This window comes from Cyanistes caeruleus, chromosome 4 (genome assembly GCF_971803275.1).
Source record: "Cyanistes caeruleus chromosome 4, bCyaCae1.hap1.1, whole genome shotgun sequence".
Taxonomy (NCBI): domain Eukaryota; kingdom Metazoa; phylum Chordata; class Aves; order Passeriformes; family Paridae; genus Cyanistes; species Cyanistes caeruleus.
This window is the reverse complement of record NC_141704.1, coordinates 20,679,969-20,689,362: the sequence shown is the minus strand read 5'-3', so window position 1 is coordinate 20,689,362 and position 9,394 is coordinate 20,679,969. Positions and strand designations below refer to the sequence as shown.

The following is a 9,394-nucleotide window of genomic DNA, read 5'->3' as shown; positions in this document are numbered from 1 at the left end:
GTACTTCAAAATTGTATTCATTGCAACACCATAGGCATAATAACCATTCATTTTGCTAAAGAATTCCTAATATTGATTTTGATTAAGAAAAGTAATTTCCAATGTCAATAAATTTAATAAAACAAGAATAAAAATACCTCTTCAGAGAAAGTTGCATCAACCCAGCCAAATGATCAAGAGAATTTTTCTCATGGGCATAAGCCTTCTGTAAAATGTGATATTCATGGCCTGTTGATGCTTGAGCATAAGATCAATAACCCTGTAAATGCTTACCTACATAGGTCATACAGTTTTGTACAGACTATTCAGATGGATCTCATAATTCAAATAAATCTTAGACACATGGAGTTGCACAGGTTGTCCATTGGCTTCTGTCATGTAGGCTCTTAAATATCGGGACTACACTATGCCAGCCTCATTTGAGCACCTGAACCTAGACAATATTAATTCAACACAGATTCAGTCTCCGATAATACATCCTTACTCATGACCAGAGTTTTTAGACACAGCAGCAAAACAATGTCAGACTCCCTTTGTTGTCACCTTATTGTCATGTTGCAGTAAACTCCAGATTTGGAGTGTAATAAATAATAACAATAGTATATGTACAATAAAAATTGCATGCAATGCTTTGTGAACAATTTGCAGGAGAGAATAACTTGCATGATAGAATACCATTGTCACTCAATATTTTAATTTGCTTCCTTCCTAAAGCTCCAATTAGGGCAACTAAAATCAAGTGGTAAGGTCTTATTTTGAAAAACAGAGGCTGTTTCACCGTAGGTTTGTGTCAAGAGAAGTGCCTCTGCAGATATCAGTAAACGAGAGACACCCCTGACAGTGCTATTCACAGTCAATACAAATATGAGCTTCTAAGAGAGACTTTTCAAGAAAAAGAAATCTGATGCAATAAATGTCTGCACATTTACACCCAACATAAAGCAGGGCTTAGAAAGGTAAATGCCCCATTGCAGACTGCAAGTATTCTTTGATATTCTTATTATGCTAAAATATGTACTGACAATAATGTGACTTAAAATATCCCCAGTGACAACAAGCGAGTATAATGGAAGAAAATCTATTATTATATTATCAACATTATTAAAAACTATTTGCTGCTGCTTTGATAAACATATTAGTCTTTATGTGTTTTAAGCCAAAGAACTTGAAAATTAGAATCAGCAATGACAGCTATGTTCTCTCACATTATCCTCTGCTTCTCAGAAAAAGTAATAATCATTTGCAAATTAATATAAGAAGGTAGTATTTATATCTCAATTGACTCTCACTAAAATATGAGAAACTCATATCTTATAGGAAATGACAAATGCTTTAAATGCACTTTCTGTCTAAATAAGGGTGAAAATTAAAAATCTGTCAGGTCGTTGTTTTTTTTTGTTCAGTTACAGAGAGTGTACAGTAATGAAAATATGTTCAATAGCAATTAAGAAGTAATTCAAAACCAGAAAAAAAAACCCTAAATGCTTCAAGCTTTCAACAGTCAGGTACAAAATTATATTTAAAATTTCATTGTAATCCAAATGTTCCCAATGTCTTTTTTTAATGGAATTTTCTTTTCCACTGATAAGCTTAATCCTCAAGTTCTGCTGATCTGGGACAACACCATGGAGTAATGGTGACTTAATCCATTGCTGTCAATAAACACTATGTATTTTACTGTGAAAAACACAGAGACAGAACCAGCCAATATGAAGACCATAATGCAATCATTCATGAAATATGAATGACTATCTAGTATGAGGAAAGCAGCTAAATTTGACATAAATAATGAATATTTTGATTTTGCAAAGAATATTGATATAAGCTTATTTTCTATTTTGCAACCAAAAAATAAGCTATTTAACAAATTAGTTTTATCACTTCCAAATTTTTTTTCTTATCAAGCTGAAATTGTAACAAATCATTAAAGAGTAACTTTTAATTATTAAGCACAACTTTTATTCGTTCAACACATTATTTTCTATTGTTTACAGTTTTTCTTATTTTAGCTATTCCCATATAATCGCCTTCTTTTAATCACTGCTTTTGACAGTCTCTATCTTTCAAATTCATGTTTAAATTTATGCTTACCTACATCTTAGGAATTGTCAGAATGTGAAGTTCTATTATAAACACAATTGCACTGATATAAAGAAAACACTCTGGGTGAGTTTCCTCTTAACAAACTTTATCTAAATAAATAGGCATCTGACCTAAGGCTCATTAAGAGAGAAATGAGCTTCCACAGAATTATTTATGCTACAGTTTTCAGAAATTCATTTTAGAACAGGATGAATCACTTTCTAGAGTAGTCTACATCTTTTTCTTAAGTCTTATCATATTTAAGTCAAGGAGAGCTCAAATTTTGTGATCCATAACAGATGATCATCAGTTACTTTATAAATAAAATTGCTTTGAGGGCCAAGAAAAGGACCACTGCAGCCTTATCTGTACAGTCTTGTCTTTCTCAAGCCTCTTCTGGATAGTAGACTGAGGGAAATGTGAGTCCTTTCTAAAGACTGCCTCTCTCAGTGGGAAGGGTGACCTGCCTTACAGTAACAAAAATTTCTCAGTGAGCAGGTGGACTCTGTAATTTCCCTCCTGCCAACTATAGACCTCTCTCTACTCCAGTCTGCTCAGCACCATATGCTTAATACCCAAAACCAAGCTTGTGAGCCAGTTGCCTTTTTCATTTGATTTCTACCCCCCTCCCACAAACCACGTCATTTGTTGTGTGTTAGCCCAGGTGCACTCAGTTCTTTAAAAGGTAGTCTGTAATAGCAGCTGTGTGCCTAGGGATCAGGTGCTTAGTGGTTCTTCTCCTTAGAACGTTCAGTGAGTCAATTCAGAAAATCCATGCAGGTTTTTTATCTTATTTTTTAAAACATAAAGCTTTTAGTGAACAACTGTATGATAAATATGAAATCAAGATATAAAGTCAATAAAACTGTGGCAAATGGGGAAAATTGAAACAGAGATTGGCCATTATTTCAGAGGGAATGAAGGTGGTAAGCAGGGTCAACATGGGAGGAGAAAATGGTAAACTATAGAATCGTAATTGTAAGGTGCTCTTGTTGACCAGCCCTGCACAAATTCAGTGGAGCTCTGTTTACAGCAGAACAAAAATATATGTAATTTCTTTGACACTTGCATCTAATTTCACCCTTTGTCTCTGGTGCCTGGATTGCTCTCCCCAATGCTGGCAAGGGAATGAGGGTGGATGAGATGACTTGATGTGCTAACAACTGACATGGACACAAACAGCAGACATAAGGTTAATTATCTAAATAAATTCTTTAAAGAAACTGAGGTGCCTCTCTGGCATCTCGTTCTTCTTTTACTAGCAGTTGTTTTTGTGTTTCACATTATCATGCAATGATTTATGTGTTGTTAATTCACACTTCCATTGGTCTGAGGTAAAAATCAGATGCCAGCTGAGTTCCTGTCCCACAACATTCCCCTAAGGCTTTGCTCTTCACCGTCTGTCTCTTCTGCAGCCAGGTATCCTGCTCAGAGTAAATGTTAATTGTTAATGTTTTTAAATGATGCAGCTTTATATTGAAATTAGAATAATATGGAGTGATCAAAATGTAAACTGAGTTTTCACACTCGGTGGCAATGCTTTTCATAATTGCCATTCAGTCTTATCTGTGCTCTTGCCATTACCAGAACCTGGTTGAGGATACCTTTATCTTGAATGTTCTCCTTTAATAGAAGAGATCCAGCATGGGCTGATAATTGGCACAGGGAGTTGTGTTATGTCTTTCAAAATTTGTGCTAAAGGGTTCCTTCCAGAATAAATGAGCATACCCTTACCACGTTCTCACATTCTGATAATTTCTGCTTGTCAGAATGGTGGACTTGGAGTACAATTAAAATAGTGACATGCAAACATAATTGGGTGTGTGTTACACACAGAGGTTGAATGGTGATAAAGTTCATTGTACAGTCAGTGAAAATTCTCTTGAGCTCCTGGTGTGTTGATGCTAAACCTGACAGTCGACCAGTTCAGCCAGCTGCAGTTTCCCTTGTCCTTGTTTGTATCTGATTCATTATCCAGGACTTTATCAATAATTTTTATCTACTCTATAAATGGATGCTATGTCTAACTTTTTTATTTTCTTTTTTTTTAGGAAACACAAAGTGTGCTTCAGAGCACAAAGGAAGAACAGTGCATGTGAATTACACGCTTTGGATGGCAGGTGATTTATGAGTCTTGACAAGGCAATTTACAGATTTTCTATTTCTGCATTCAAAATATAGTTTGTGTCTAACAGGAACTCCTATTGCTATTAATTACCACATGAAACAAAAACATAGTTGCTGTGACATAAAATATGGAGGATTATTTTGAAAAGTACACACTTAATCACGTATCATAGTTGAATGGATTCAGAATCAGTGTAAAGGAAATTTGATAATCTTTTGCCCAAGCTTTTGGTATACAAACTGAAGCAAAATCCTATTTCTCAGATAAGTAAAAATAAAGGGGACAATTAAGGGGAAAAAGAGAACATCCACAGCAAGTTAATTAATTAAATATATCTTGGCAGTTTCAGTCATATTTAAAGCCAACTTTGGCAGATTACAGGCCTGGATTTGCTGCATTTCTATTCTAATAATAATAATGCAACATAATGTAAGAGGATTGCTTCACTGGACTATCTACTACTGCAGAGAAAATTTGTTTTATAATTATATATCCCAAATAAAATTTACAGAAATGTTGAAGACCATAAAGAAAGTCATCAACAAATTATGAGGTTTGAATTCTCCCAGTTATATGTGTACAACACTTCCATTACTGTTGAAAGGATTTAGGAATCTACACTGAAGCATAAGTGTAGCTGATTGGAATTTTCATTGAAATTTGCATTGTAGTTTTTTCCTGCTAAGGATTTTCTACTGTAAAATTGTGTTTATTATCATTTTTCATTTTTAATGACTATAAAACAAAATAGATATCAAGCCTCTGTGATAGACCATATGGGAAGGGCTCCCAAGGACTTAATTTCTCTCTTCTTTTATTCACTCCATATGTAAAAACCAGTATTCCAGGCATGTAACATATTGTCTAACTCAAAAGGAGCTGGTTTTGGTATATATATATATATGTGTGTGTATATATATATATATATATATATGATAAATATTCTTCTCATTCTGAAGCTGGAATAGTAATGATATGTAATTTTGAAGAGGATTATTGATTAGTGACAAAAGAATATTTACTGGCTGTGCCATTTTTTATATCCATGCAAGGAAAAGGGATTAGGTGCCACATTTGTCTGGGATGCAGAGGGATTACTGTGCTCTGAACTGTCGATCTGCTAAGTATAAAAAAGGCCACTTCTTGAGAGACATCTGTTAGTTTGGATGTTACTCAGCTTCTGTTTCCCACCAAGATCATTGCAAATGAGAGAATGGGTAAGTCACTGGCAGGAGATACTCTGCCTGAGCTATTCTTACTCTGTTGAGCATATGGTTCCATTATCTGTCACCACTTAGACCCATGCCACTTTATTTTGTTGAAATAAATTAAAAGCTGCTTGATTTCTAAATGCTCATGGGATACAAATAATTCTCATGGATAAATTTGATCATAAGGACTTTGTTTTATGGGCTTCATAAGAATATCTTTTTTTCTTGTAGGGCCATGAATTCAAATTAAAACATGTATAAAAGATTTTAAAGGAATGTGTTATGCTTAATGCTATTAACTCTACTTTTTTTCTAACAAATGTCTCTAATTAACCAGGAGCTTCCCCTTGAGACAAAAAAAATTTTAAAAATCCATTCAAGCACTTTTTCCCTGCTCTGCCAATTCTTGTCTAGTTTTTCATGTGTTCATGGCTTTATAAAATAAGTAACGGACTACATTTTTTTCCCTATGCATCAAAGCAATTCATTCCAGTACTAAGTTCTGTAAGGAGTGATCTGTAAAATAATTGACCACATAGAATGTGAAATTTTAAAGGATATTAGAACACATTCATTGCTTTGAACACCTTACTAAGTATACAACAGTGAGGAGCTGAAGAGATGATTAAGCCAATTAATAGTCATAGAGAATTACCACATATTTGCAATATGTCATCCTGGCATGACCTTATGTACTCTTGTATTGATACAACATCCCAGTGAAAACATTGCAAGGCATTATCAAGGCACCCTGTTGAGCTTACTTTATCATTTTCCATAACTATTTTACACTATTTACTTATCTTCCTCCTCTTTCCTCTTATGCACAACTTTTTAGAGGAGCCAAAGTATTTCACATTTTATATCTTTTCCCCACTTTTTATAACCCCTTTTTCAATATGTTTTTGTGTTGTTGTTGTTTCTTGTTTTGTTTTATTTTTGGGTTGATTTTTTTTTTCCTTTTATAGATGATTATCAGTGACCTGGTTTTACTTGTTCATCATTTTATGACTTTATTAAGGCAGTGGCAGAGATCTTACTCTCTGGGTATTTTCTGGTCATAAAAGAAGAGCTCTATAGACTCCTACTGACTAATCAGGAATTATAGTCAGGGACCAAAAAATATACAAGTCCCTGTATTCCAGAAGGATCCAGCTAACTCAGCCCTTTGTGAGCCTTGATAATATAATTTAAGGAAGTATGTTGACTTTTTAAAAAGGCAAATTTCAAGCATTCAGTATCTCAGCTTTCAGCCCAAATGTGAGAGGTACAGATTCAACATAGCATATGGATTTAAAGTTATTATTACAGATTTAGAGCATCGAGCCATTTCCAGTCTGTGAAATTACTTCCCATGAAATATAATCTTCAATTTGCATTTTTTCTGATTTCTTCCATTATTTTATTCTCCATTTATATTTTAACTCCCACAGCACTCACTACTGGATAATGCCAGCTGATGAATCAGCATCATGAAGGCAGCACAGACACTATGATAACTAAGTTTCATTTTCTACTCTCTGAAGATGCAGCCACCAGCTTTGTTGCAATGAAAAATTACTCATATTGCACATATGATACATGGATATTCAGAATGAGTTTTATATGATGTTCTGTATGAAATTAAAAAGGGAATATAATGATTTTATCCCACAGAGGGTGTAATAGTAGCTAAAGGTAAATTTGGGAGATTTGTGGTTGATGAATATTCAAATAAAAACAAGTGTGGAAAATTTTACTCTCTCTGTCTTTTGACATGGTAGCCTGAAACAGTCTAAACACAAAGACTGGAGAAAATTTGTGGAATATGTAAGCTATGAGTATCCTGGATGTCTTTCTGCCACATAAATATCAGTGCTGTTAAAAGGTCAAGACTAAACAATGATAATTTTGAGCTGGGAAGATTGTGGTTTGGATTCTAGGAGATTAAATGAAACCTTAGCTGCAGTAAAACAGGTTACATATCTGATCAAAAACAATGGGCATAGGAGGATTGTAGAAAAGCAGTGAAATTATATTTTTCAAAGCCATTCACATAAAAAAATATGCATTCCTGTTAGAAACTAGAGAAACCAGAGTTTGAGGCTGAAATTTATCTGATGTAAAACAGCTGACTTCTAGAGCTTAGCTGGTCATCTGTGGTTTCATTTACTGTAAATGGAGATGAATCAGAATAACAAATTAATCTCATTATAAAATAAATAACTAAAATAGATTAGATTAATCACACAAGAAAAGCATTAATTTCTCTTTTTCAAGAAAAACAGGCCCTCTAATTAGCTATTCTCTGGATGTATACATCACAGGTTTTTAAAGATACATCTCTTCAGTACACAGTTCTTTCGTGAATGCTTGAAAAATTTCAGATATTTTTATATCTATAGCAACATATGAATTGAAACTTGGAAGATTGAAACCTTTGTATCCATACATTTTTTTTGTCCACAATGCAAGAAATAGTCACAGATGTAAATAACAAGTGGGATAACTATTTCACAGATATATTGCACCAACAATGAATCCACAAAACGCTTTCTGAATGTTACAGATAAGCAAGCAAATTAGCAAAGTATTATTAATAATGGTAATGATAATATGTCAAAAGCTTCCTTCAGTTAATGTAAGAAAATCTGATTAAAATTTCCCTTTTTTTAATCATTTGCTAAGCAGAAAGTGATAAAATCTATCACCTGCATTCTTCTCTGTTCTTCTATGACATGCTGGGACCCCTTATTTGTTTGCTTAGTATTTCTGCAACAGGGGAATAAGGGAAGCACCAGTCCACTGGAAACCCACAGAGAGATAGTGAAAATTATAAAGAACTGGGATTTTTTGACTAGGTGGGAGAATATATCATAGCTTTATCTTCTGGTAATATATTTACACAATTACAATATAATTTTAGACTCAAAGCATGGCCTCTCTTGAATTAAACTGATATCAGTCAGTTGAACAATATTGTTTTCAAGGGTTAATGCTGTTAATTTTGAATATTCTCACAGGGATTATTTGTTCACAAGGTTTCTAAAAACTAAGGAAGTTTATTTTAATTTAAGCTCTGAAAAGTCCAGCTGATAAATTTTACATGTTTTAGCCGGAGTATGAAGACTCAGAAGTCATCTCAAGGCAAAAGGCAGCAGAGAGAAAGACCTAAGATACTGCATGTGTGTGTTAAAGTGAGCAACTAAAAATATTTTATTAGCCTTTAGTTTTGAAGATGTGCAGCAAAGAAAGCTCATAAATAAACTTCCTAACACTTTTGAAATTAAAAGATTGTGATTCAAATCATAGTTATGAAGCTTTCTTTCTTACTGTCTTTCTTTCTTATTACATCTTAGCTTACTAAGAAGGATAAATTTGTTTTGAAAAGTCTTGACACTCACAATTTTCCAGATGTTTAATTGCATAATCATGAAGATGAAATTTTTTTAAAAGAAATCTGGCTCTTGATTTAGCAAAGATTTAAACTAAGAAGCATAATTAGAGGTGCTAAATAATTGTTGTTGATGTGTGAGAATATAATAATAATAAATGTTAAATAAAAATTTCTATTACCTAATTAGTCTAGTAGAAGTTATGCCTTGTGATTAACTCACAGTTTACTCTCTTTACCCCGAAAAGCAGCAGTCTTTGATAAGTTTCTTGAAATCCCTTTTTCCCTAGCTACTGATAACTGACATAAGCTGAAATTTCCCCATATGCACGACAGAGCAAATGAGCTCTCTGGCCTGGCTGGGGTTTATGGCCTTTCCTATTTCCCATGGCTTAGCTGAGTCTAGGTCTCCTTTCAAGCAGGCTGTGACTGTTTTGCTTTTTGCTGCAGAGAATCATCTGAAATGAATTTTAGGTGTTTTCTAATTGGTTTTGTCTTCCAAATCCTTTCCTTTCTCTAGCATGCTTCTTTCTTAGCTGGAGATAAAAAGAAGCTAACCACTACGGTACCCATATTTTTGCAATTGTTTTGTAGACTTTA

The 9,394-nt window shown here is 33.8% G+C and overlaps 1 long non-coding RNA gene across 3 annotated transcripts; it reads left to right on the top strand.

Moving 5' to 3' along the window:
• Positions 1-2,788: 2,788 nt before the first annotated feature.
• On the top strand, positions 2,789-8,980 carry LOC111923062 (uncharacterized). Of its 3 annotated transcripts, none has more exons than XR_015286209.1 (4): positions 2,789-2,835; positions 3,428-3,501; positions 4,134-4,202; positions 6,855-8,980. It is a non-coding gene; the product is annotated as an uncharacterized LOC111923062 (long non-coding RNA). The 3 variants fall into 3 exon arrangements; XR_002860893.2 differs by having other exon boundaries at positions 3,417-3,501; XR_015286208.1 differs by having other exon boundaries at positions 2,789-2,862.
• The last annotated feature ends 414 nt before the right edge of the window (positions 8,981-9,394 follow it).